Source organism: Lonchura striata, chromosome 38, assembly GCF_046129695.1.
Source record: "Lonchura striata isolate bLonStr1 chromosome 38, bLonStr1.mat, whole genome shotgun sequence".
NCBI lineage: Eukaryota > Metazoa > Chordata > Aves > Passeriformes > Estrildidae > Lonchura > Lonchura striata.
Window position 1 is genome coordinate 2,578,581 of NC_134640.1, and position 11,547 is coordinate 2,590,127.

Consider the following 11,547-nt stretch of genomic DNA (forward strand, 5'->3'; position numbering starts at 1 on the left):
ACCTGGGGACAGGGGAGACACACCTGGGGATGGGTGAGACACACCCGGGGACAGGTGAGACACACCTGGGGACACCTGGGACACACCCGGGGACACCTGGGACACACCTGGGGACAGGTGAGACACAGCTGGGGACACCTGGGACACACCTGGGGACAGGTGAGACACACCCGGGGACAGGTGAGACACAGCTGGGGACACCTGGGACACACCTGGGGACAGGTGAGACACAGCTGGGGACACCTGGGACACAGCTGGGGACAGGTGAGACACACCTGGGGACAGGTGAGACACACCCGGGGACACCTGGGACACACCTGGGGACAGGTGAGAGACACCTGGGGACACCTGGGACAGCCCCGAGGTCACCTGGGCCACACCTGGGGGCGTCTCCCCGCACGGATCTGGGGACATTTCGGGCACTTTTGGGGACATCTCGAGGTTTTTTTGGGACATTTTGGGGCTTTTTGGGGACGTTTTTGGGGCCACCTCGGGACGTCTCCTCGGGGACATTTCTGGGGACATTTTGGGGATTTTTGGGGACGTTTCGGGCATTTTTGGGGCCATTTCGAGGTTTTTTGGGGACATTTTGGAGCTTTTTGGGGATGTTTTTGGGACCACCTCGGGATGTCCCCTCGGGGACATCTCGAGGTGTTTTGGGGACATTTTGGGGATTTTTGGAGACGTTTTGGGGATTTTTGGGGACATTTCGAGGCTTTTTGGGGACATTTCGGGGCTTTCTGGGGACGTTTTTGGGGCCACCTCGGGACATCTCCTTGGGGACATTTCGAGTTTTTTTGGGGACGTTTCGGGCATTTTTGGGGAAATTTTGGGGATTTCTGGGGATGTTTTTGGGGCCACCTCGGGATGTCCCCTCGGGGAACTTTTTGGGGACATTTCGAGTTTTTTTGGGGACATTTTGGGGATTTTTGGGGCCGTTTTTGGGGCCACCTCGGGACATCTCCTTGGGGACATCTTGAGATGTTTTGGGGACGTTTTTGGGGACAATTTGGGGCTTTTTGGGGACATTTTTTGGGGCATTTCTGGGGACATTTTGAGGTTTTTTGGGGACGTTTTTTGGGACATTTTTGGGGACATTTCGGGGCTTTTTGGGGACATTTTTTGGGACATTTTGGGAGACGTTTTTGGGGACATTTCGAGGTTTTTCGGGGACATTTTGGGATGTCCCAGGGACCTCCTCGGGGACGTTTTTGGGGACATTTTGGAGCTTTTCGGGGACATTTTTGGGGAAATTTCGTGGTTTCTTGGGGACATTTTTTGGGACATTCCTGGGGACGTCTCGAGGTGTTTCGGGGACGTTTTTGGGGACATTTTGTGGTTTTTTGGGGACATTTTGTGGTTTTTCGGAGCCGTTTTTGGGAATGCCCTCAGGGACGTTTTTGGGGACGTTTTGAGGTTTTTTGGAGCCATTTTTGGGGACGTTTCTGGGGATATTTTTGGGGATATTTTGGGAGTTTTGGAAGCCATTTCCGGGGACATTTTTGGGGACATTTCGAGGTTTTTTGGAGCCGTTTTTGGGGACATTTTTGGGGACATTTTGGGACTTTTTGGACCCATTTCCGGGGACATTTCGAGGTTTTTTGGGGACAATTTTTGGGACATTTCTGGGGAAATTTTGGGGCATTTTGGGGACATCTCCGGGTGTCTCCTTGGGGACGTTTCCGGGGATATTTCGGGGCTTTTTGGGGACATTTTTGGGGACACCTCCGGGTGTTTCAGGGACCTTTTTGGAGACCCCCTGGAGGATTTTGGGGACATTTTTGGGGACGTTTTTGGGGCCACCTCGGGGCGTTTTGGGGACATTTTTGGGGACGTTTTTGGGGCCACCTCGCGGCGTTTCCTCGGGGACCCCCTGCCCCTCCTTGGGGACCTGGGGCTCCTCCTCGGGGACCCCTTTGGGGACAATTTTGGGGACATTTGGGACACCTGGGGAGCCTCTGGGGACATCTGGGACACTTTTGGGGACATTTGGGACACCTGGAGAGGCTCTGGGGACACTTGGGACAATTTTGGGGACATCTGGGACAGTTTTGGGGACATTTGGGACAGTTTTGGGGACATTTGGGACACCGGGGACCCATCTGGGGACCCCTGTGGGGACATCTGGGGACACCCCCCCCCTGTGGTGCCACCCAGGGGGTCCCCAGGGGTGTCCCCAAGGGGGTCCCCAGCTTCTGGTGGCCTTGGGGACATCTCCGGTGGCCTTGGGGGCGTCTCTGGTGGCCTTGGGGACAGTTCTGGTGGCCTTGGGGACATCTCTGGTGGCCTTGAGGACATCTCTGGTGGCCTTGGGGATGTCTCTGGTGGCCTTGGGGACATCTCTGATGTCCTTGGGGGCGTCTCTGGTGGCCTTGGGGATGTCTCTGGTGGCCTTGGGGACATCTCTGGTGGCCTTGAGGACAGTTCTGGTGACCTTGGGGATGTCTCTGGTGGCCTTGGGGACATCTCTGGTGGCCTTGAGGACAGTTCTGGTGGCCTTGGGGTCACTTCTGGTGGCCTTGGGGATGTCTCTGGTGGCCTTGGGGACATCTCTGGTGACCTTGGGGACATCTCTGGCGGCCTTGGGGATGTCTCTGGTGGCCTTGGGGACATCTCTGGTGACCTTGGGGACATCTCTGGTGGCCTTGGGGACAGTTCTGGTGACCTTGGGGTCACTTCTGGTGGCCTTGGGGTCACTTCTGGTGGCCTTGGGGACGTCTCTGGTGGCCTTGAGGACAGTTCTGGTGGCCTTGGGGTCACTTCTGGTGGCCTTGGGGGAGTCTCTGGTGACCTTGGGGACATCTCTGGTGGCCTTGGGGACGTCTCTGGTGGCCTTGGGGACGTCTCTGGTGGCCTTGAGGACAGTTCTGGTGGCCTTGAGGACAGTTCTGGTGGCCTTGGGGGAGTCTCTGGTGGCCTTGGGGACGTCCTGGGGGGCACTGGGGGCGGCTCCTGGGTCAGTGTCCGGCTTTGTCCCCTTGGGGTCATCTCGAGGGTCAACGGCGACGTCCCGTGGGCCGTTGACCTTTCTTGACCCAACGATGACCCGTCTTGGGTCAATGATGACCACTCTTGGGTCAATGTCCTCTCTTGACCCAACAATGACCGGTCTTGGGTCAACGATGACCAATCTTGACCCAACGATGACCGGTCTTGGGTCAATGTCTGGTCTTGACCCAACAAGGATTGGTCTTGGGCCAATGATGACCAATCTTGACCCAATGATGATCGATCTTGACCCAATGATGACCGGTCCTGGGTCAGTGTCCAGCTTTGTCCCCTTGGGGTCATCTCGAGGGTCAACGGCAACGTCCCGTGGGCCGTTGACCTTTCTTGACCCAACGATGACCAGTCTTGGGTCAACAATGGCTTGTCTTGGGTCAATGTCTGGTCTTGACCCAACAATGACTGGTCTTGGGTCAATGATGACCGGTCTTGGGTCAATGATGATCGACCTTGACCCAACGATGACCGGTCCTGGGTCAGTGTCCGGCTTTGTCCCCTTGGGGTCATCTCAAGGGACAACGGCGACGTCCCGTGGGCCGTTGACCTTTCTTGACCCAACGATGACCAGTCTTGGGTCAACAATGGCTTGTCTTGGGTCAATGTCTGGTCTTGACCCAACAATGACTGGTCTTGGGTCAATGATGACCGGTCTTGGGTCAATGATGATCGACCTTGACCCAACGATGACCGGTCCTGGGTCAGTGTCCGGCTTTGTCCCCTTGGGGTCATCTCAAGGGACAACGGCGACGTCCCTTGGGCTGTTGACCTTTCTTGACCCAACGATGACCAGTCTTGGGTCAACAATGGCTTGTCTTGGGTCAATGTCCGGTCTTGGGCCAACGATGTCTGGCTTTGTCCCCAAGGCGCCACCTCCGGTGACAGAGGTGACAATGACCACTCTTGACCCAACGATGACCGGTCCTGGGCCAACGGTGACCCCTCCTGGGTCAATGTCCGGCCCTGACCCCACGGGGTCATCTCGAGGGTCAACGGCGACGTCGCTTGGGCCGTTGACCTTGATTGGGTCAACGATGGCCGGTCCTGGGTCAGTGACCAAACTTGACCCAACGATGACCGGGCTTGGGTCAATGTCCGGTCTTGGGTCAATGTCCGGTCTTGACCCAACGACGACTGGTCTTGGGCCAATGTCTGATCTTGGGTCAACAATGACCAATTTTGAGTAAATAACGACCGGTTTTGGGTCAATGTCTGGTCTTGGGTCAACGACGTCTGGTCTTGTCCCAAGGATGACCGGTCTTGACCCAATGGCTGGTCTTGACCCAACAATGACCGATCTTGACCCACCAATGACCGATCTTGACCCAACGATGACCGGTCTTGGGTCAATGTCCGATCTTGACCCAACGATGACCGGTCTTGGGTCAATGTCCAGTCTTGGGTCAATAAGGACTGGTTTTGGGTCATTGTCCAGTCTTGCGTCAATGATGATCGATCTTGACCCAACGATGATCGATCTTGACCCACCAATGACCGATCTTGGGTCAATGATGATCGATCTTGACCCAACGATGATCGATCTTGACCCACCAATGACCGATCTTGGGTCAATGATGATCGATCTTGACCCAACGATGACCAGTCCTGGGTCAGTGTCCGGCTTTGTCCCCTTGGGGTCATTTCCAGTGACAACGGTGACGTTGCTTGGGCCATTGACCTTTCGTGACCCAACGATGACCAGTCTTGACCCAACGGTGACTGGTCCTGGGTCAGTGACCAATCTTGACCCACCGATGACCGATCTTGGGTCAACGTCCGATCTTGACCCAACGATGACCGATCTTGGGTCAATGACCGATCTTGACCCAATGATGACCGATCTTGACCCAACAATGTCCGATCTTGACCCAACGATGACCGGTCTTGACCCAATGATGACCGATCTTGACCCACCAATGACCAATCTTGACCCACCGATGACCGATCTTGGGTCAATGTCCGATCTTGACCCACCGATGACCGATCTTGGGTCAATGACCAATCTTGACCCAATGATGACCAATCTTGACCCAACGATGACTGGTCTTGACCCACCGATGACCGATCTTGGGTCAATGTCCGATCTTGACCCACCGATGACCGATCTTGGGTCAATGACCGATCTTGACCCAACAATGTCCGATCCTGACCCACCAATGTCCAATCTTGACCCACCAATGACCAATCTTGGGTCAATGTCCGATCTTGACCCAACGATGACTGGTCTTGACCCACCAATGACCGATCTTGGGTCAATGACCGATCTTGACCCAATGATGACCAATCTTGACCCAACGATGACTGGTCTTGACCCACCGATGACCGATCTTGGGTCAATGTCCAATCTTGACCCACCAATGACCGATCTTGACCCACCGATGACCGATCTTGGGTCACTGTCCGATCTTGACCCACCGATGACCGATCCTGACCCACCAATGTCCGATCTTGACCCACCAATGACCGATTTTGACCCACCAATGACCGATCTTGACCCACCGATGACCTCTCCTTCCTCCACGTCCATTCCTGACCCCCCGCCCCCTCCTGCCACCCCACCACCAACCCCCTCCCCTCCCCCTCCCCTCCCTGACACCGCGCCGCCGCCGAACCCTCGCCGCCGCCGCCGCCGCCGCCCGGGGCACGCCGCGCCGCCTCGTGCTCCTCCAACCTGACGTAGAGCTCGGAGGTCCCCGAGGGGCCGCGCGTCGCCGGCACCGGCAGCGCGCCGAGGCCCGGCCGGGCGCCGCGCCGCCACCAGCACTGCAGGGCCGGGCCGCCGCCGCGCGGCTCCCGGGTCACCGTCAGGACGTCCTCGGCGCCCGGCGGCGCGTCCAGCAGCGGGAAGGGCGACGCCGGCGACGGTGACGATGCCGGTGACGACGCCGGCGACGGTTGGGGACGCGCCAGCAGCGCCGAGAGGCGCCCGTGGAGCTGCTCCAGGGTCGGGCGCTGCGCCGGCGGCAGCCGGCACGACCGGAGGAGGTCGAACCTGGCGGGGATGGTTGGGGGGATGGTTGGGGACGTTTGGGGACGTTTGGGGGATTTGGGGATTTTGAGGACATTTGGGGGATTTGGGGACATTGGAAGATTTGGGGACGTTTGGGGATTTGGGGACATTTGGGGGCATTGGGAGATGTTTGGAGATATTTGGGGACATTTGGAGAATTTGGGGACTTTGGGGACATTTGGGGATTTTGGGGGGATTGGGGACGTTTGGGGATTTTGAGGACATTTGGGGGATTTGGGGACATTGGAAGATTTGGGGACGTTTGGGGATTTGGGGACATTTGGGGGATTTGGGGACATTGGAAGATTTGGGGACTTTGGGGGATTTTGGGGATGTTGGAAGGGTTGGGGATTTTGGGGACATTTGGGGGATTTTGGGGACTTTGGAGGATTTGGGGACATTTGGGGTTTTGGGGACATTTGGGGTTTTGGGGGAATTTGGGACATTGTCGATGTTTGGAGATATTTGGGGACATTTGGGGATTTGGGGACTTTGGGGGATTTGGGGAGATTTCGGGACGTTTGGAGATATTTGGGGACATTTGGGGATGTTTGGGGATTTTGGGGGGATTGGGGACGTTTGGGGATTTTGAAGGAGATTTCCTCCAATTTCTCTTCAAATCCCCCCCCAATGTCCCCAACCCCCCCAATGTCCCCAAATGTCCCCGGTGTCCCCAAACATCCCCAAATGTCCCCAATGTCCCCAATCCCCCCGGTGACCCCAATGTCCCCAATGTCCCCAATGTCCCCAATGTCCCCGGTGTCCCCAATCCCCCCAATGTCCCCAATGTCCCCAATGTCCCCAATGTCCCCAATCCCCCCAATGTCCCCAGCTGTCCCCAATGTCCCCAATGTCCCCAAATGTCCCAAATGTCCCCAAATGTCCCCTCACCAGGCCGGTGGCAGCTCCAGCCGGGGCCGCGGCAGTTCCGGCGCTCGGCGGCTCCGGAGCCGCCCCAGGAGCTGCCGGTCCGAGAGGTGGGGGAGGGGCTGGGCCCCCCACTCCAGGAGCTCCCACAGGGTCACCCCCAGCGCCCTGAGGGGACAATGGGGACAGGGCCACCGTCAGGGTCACCATTGTCACCTCGGGGTCACCAAAACCTCCCCAGGGTCACCAAAACCCCCCAGGGTCACCCCCAGCGCCCTGAGGGGACAATGCCACCATCAGGGTCACCATTGTCACCATTGTCACCTCCCCAGGGTCACCAAAACCCCCCCAGGGTCACCCCCAGCGCCCTGAGGGGACAATGGGGACAGGGCCACCATCACGGTCACCTCGGGGTCACCATTGTCACCATTGTCACCTCGGGGTCACCAAATCCTCCAACCCCACAATGTCCCAAAATCCCCTCAAAATGCCCAAATCCCCCAAATGTCCCCAAATGTCCCCAAAGCCCCCCAAGCCACCCTGAAGTCCCCAAATCCCCCAAAATCCCCCCAAATCCCCCCCAAATCCCCCCAAACACCCAAATGTTCCCAAATTCCCCAAAATCCTCAAATCCTCCAAAGTTCCCAAATGTCCCCAAATCCTCCCAATGTCCCCAAATCCCCCAACCACCCAAACGTCCCCAAATGTCCCAAAATCCCCAAAAATCCCCAAATCCCCCAAATCCCCCAAACCACCCAAAGTCCTGAAATGTCCCCAAATGTCCCAAATCCCCCAAAAATCCCCAAATGTCCCCAAATTCCCCAAACCCCCCTGAATCCCCCAAATCCCCCAAAGTCCCCAAATTCCCCCAACCCTCCCAATGTCCCGAATGCCCCAAAATCCCCAAAATCCCCAAATCCCCAAAATCCCCCAAACCCCCCAAATTCCCCAAAATCCCCAAATCCCCTAAAATCCCCAAATCCCCCCAAAGTCCCCAAATGTCCTGAATTCCCCCAAATCCCCCAAATCCCCAAATCCCCCAAAATCCCCCAAATGTCCCAAATTCCCCCAAATGTCCCCAAATCCCCCAAATGTCCCGAAATCCCTCAAACTCCCAAAATCCCCCAAATGTCCCCAAACCCCCCAAATCCCCCAAACCCCCCAAAATCCCCCAAATCCCCCAAATGTCCCCAAACTCCCCAAATGTCCCCGAATTCCCCAAATGTCCCCGAATTCCCCAAACCCCCCAAACTCCCCAAATCCCCCAAACCCCCCAAATGTCCCCAAAATCCCCCAAACTCCCCATATGTCCCGAAAATCCCCAAACCCCCCAAACCCCCCAAATGTCCCCAAACCCCCCAAATCTCCCAAATGTCCCCAAATCCCTCAAATGTCCCCAAACCCCCCAAATGTCCCCGAATTCCCCAAACCCCCCAAACTCCCCAAACCCCCCAAATGTCCCAAATGTCCCCAAACCCCCCAAAGTCCCCAAACCCCCCAAATGTCCCCAAACTCCCCAAATGTCCCCAAATCCCCCAAACCCCCCAAACCCCCCAAATCCCCCAAATGTCCCCAAAATCCCCCAAACTCCCCATATGTCCCGAAAATCCCCAAACCCCCCAAACCCCCCAAATGTCCCCAAACCCCCCAAACCCCCCAAACCCCCCAAACCCCCCAAATCTCCCAAATGTCCCCAAAGTCCCCAAACCCCCCAAATGTCCCCAAACCCCCCAAACCCCCCAAAGCCCCAAATTCCCCGGAAATCCCCCCAAAATCGGGGCTGCTGACCAGACGTTGCTCTCGGGGCTCTGCGGCGCCACGTCCAGCGTCCCTTGGGGGCCGGCGCGCAGCAGCTCCGGCGCCAGCCAGCGCAGCGGCACCGGCGCGCGCCCGCCCGCCGCCACGTAATCCTCCTGCGGGCATTCCCGAAATTCCACAATGCCCAAAATTCCCAAAAATTCCGCCCCAATTCCAACGAAATTCCCGGGGGTTTGCGCGAAAACGCAGCGAAATTACGGCGAAATTCACGCGCAAAGTGCGGTTTTCTGATGTGCCCAAAGGTCCCGGGGATCCCAAATCCCCAAATTCCCAAAATTCCCAAAAATTCCGCCCCAATTCCAACAAAATTCCCGGGGGTTTGCGCGAAAACGCGGCGAAATTTGGGTGGAATTCATGCGAAAAGCGTGGTTTTCTGATGTGCCCAAAGGTCCCGGAGATCCCAAATCCCCAAATTCCCAAAATTCCCAAAAATTCCGCCCAAATTCCACCGAAATTCCCGGGGGTTTGCGCGAAAACGCGGCGAAATTTGGGTGAAATTTGGGTGAAATTCACGCGAAAAGCGCGGTTTTCTGATGTGCCCAAAGTTCCCGGAGATCCCAAATCCCCAAATCCCAAAATCTCCAAATTTTCCCAAAATTCTGAAATTTCCCCATAATTCCACCAAATTCCACCAAAATTCCCTGGGGTTTGTGTGAAAATACGGTGAAATTTGGGTGAAATTTGGACGAAATTCATGCAAAAAGTGCGGTTTTCTGATGTGCCCAGAGTTCCCAGAGATCCCAAATCCCCAAAATCCCCAAATTCCCAAAATTTCCCCAAAATTCCACCGAAATTCCCGGGCGTTTGTGCGAAAATACGGTGAAATTACGGCGAAATTTGGATGAAATTTGGACGAAATTTGGGTGAAATTCACGCGAAAAGTGCGGTTTTCTGATGTCCCCAAGGTCCCCGAAGTTCCCCAAATCCCCAAATTCCCAAAATTCCCCAAAATTCCACCCAAATTCCACCGAAATTCCCGGGGGTTTGTGTGGAAATACGGTGAAATTACGGTGAAATTTGGGTGAAATTCATGTGAAAAGCCGTGGTTTTCTGTCCCCAAGGTCCCTGGAGTTCCCAAATTCCCAAAATTTCCAAATTTCCCAAATTTCTGAAAATTTTCCCCCCAAACCCACCGAAAATCCCCCAAAAAATCCCCCAATCCCCCCCAAAATCCCCCAAATGTCCCAAAATCCCCAAAACTCCTCCAAAACTTCCTGACAAAACCCCCTAAAACCTCCCCAAAATTCCCCAAAATCCCGGATTTTCCTCCCAAAATTCCCCCAAAATGTCCCAAAATCCCCCAAAAAAATCCCCCCCCAAAATCCTCCAAAAAATGCCCCAAAGTGTCCCAAAATCCACCCCAAACCCCCCAAAATTTCCCCAAAAATCCCCCCCAATGTCCCAAAATCCCCTTAAACCCCCCCAAAAATCCCCCAAAAAATCTCCCAAATGTCCCAAAATCCACCCCAAACCCCCCCAAAATTTCCCCAAAAATCCCCCCAAATGTCCCAAAATCCCCTTAAACCCCCCCAAAAATCCCCAAAAAAATCCCCCAAAAAATCCTCAAAAATCCCCCAAATCCCCCCCAAAATCCCCCCAAATCTCCCCAAACCCACCGAAAATCCCCCCAAAAATCCCCAAAATCCCCCCCAAAAATCCTCCAAAAATCCCCCAAATGTCCCAAAATCCCCCTAAACCCCCCAAAAAAATCCCCCAAAAATCCCCAAAATGTCCCAAAATCCCCCCAAAAATCCCCAAAATCCCCCCAAAAATCCCCCAAAATGTCCCAAAATCCCCAAATCTCCCCCAAAACTTCCCGACAAAACCCCCTAAAAACCTCCCCAAAATCCCGGATTTTCCCCCCAAAAATTGCCCCAAAATCCCCCCAAAAATCCCCAAAAATGCCCCAAAATGCCCCCGATCCCCCGCGCCGCCCGTTGCCCGAAATCGGCGTTTTTTGCCCCAAACGGACGCGGTAGAGGGCGGGGCCCAGGCCGCAGTCGCCGAGTCGCGCCGTCAGCGCCGGGGTCAGCAGAACGTTCCGGAGCGCCAGGTCCCTGCGGAACGCCGGGAACCCCAAATTGGGACAGAATCCCGGGATTTGGGAGAGAATCCCGGGATTTGGGGGAAAAGGGAGGAATTTGGGGAAAAAAAGAGGAATTTGGGGGAAAAAATCCTGAAATTTGGGAGAGAATCCCGGGATTGGGGGAAAAAATCCCCAAATTGGGGGAAAAATCCCGGGATTTGGGAGAGAATCCCGAAATTTGGGAGAGAATCCCGGGATTTGGGGAAAAATCCCGAAATTGGGGGAAAAATCCCGAAATTGGGGGACAGAATCCCAAATTTGGGAGAGAATCCCGGGATTTGGGGGAAAAAAGAGGAATTTGGGGGAAAAAATCCTGAAATTTGGGAGAGAATCCCGGGATTTGGGGGAAAATCCCCAAATTTGGGGAAAAAATCCCGGGATTGAGGACAGAATCCCAAATTTGGGAGAGAATCCCGGGATTTGGGGGAAAATCCCCAAATTGGGGAGAGAATCCCGAAATTTGGGGAAAAAAAGAGGAATTTGGGGGAAAAAATCCTGAAATTTGGGAGAGAATCCCGGGATTTGGGGAAAAAATCCCCAAATTGGGGGAAAAATCCCGGGATTTGGGGAAAAATCCCGAAATTTGGGAAAAAATCCCGAAATTTGGGAGAGAATCCTGGGATTTGGGGGAAAAATCCCGAAATTGGGGAGAGAATCCCGGGATTTGGGAGAGAATCCTGGGATTTGGGGGAAAAATCCCGAAATTTGGGAGAGAATCCCGGGATTTGGGGGAAAAATCCCGAAATTGGGGGAAAAAATCCCA

The 11,547-nt window shown here is 55.1% G+C and overlaps 1 long non-coding RNA gene across 1 annotated transcript; it reads right to left on the minus strand.

The window, feature by feature from the left end:
• Positions 1–6,935: 6,935 nt before the first annotated feature.
• On the minus strand, positions 6,936–10,696 carry LOC144248148 (uncharacterized). Its single transcript, XR_013341534.1, has 3 exons — positions 10,671–10,696; positions 8,669–8,793; positions 6,936–7,048 (listed from the first exon to the last, which is right to left on the minus strand). It is a non-coding gene; the product is annotated as an uncharacterized LOC144248148 (long non-coding RNA).
• Positions 10,697–11,547: the final 851 nt, after the last annotated feature.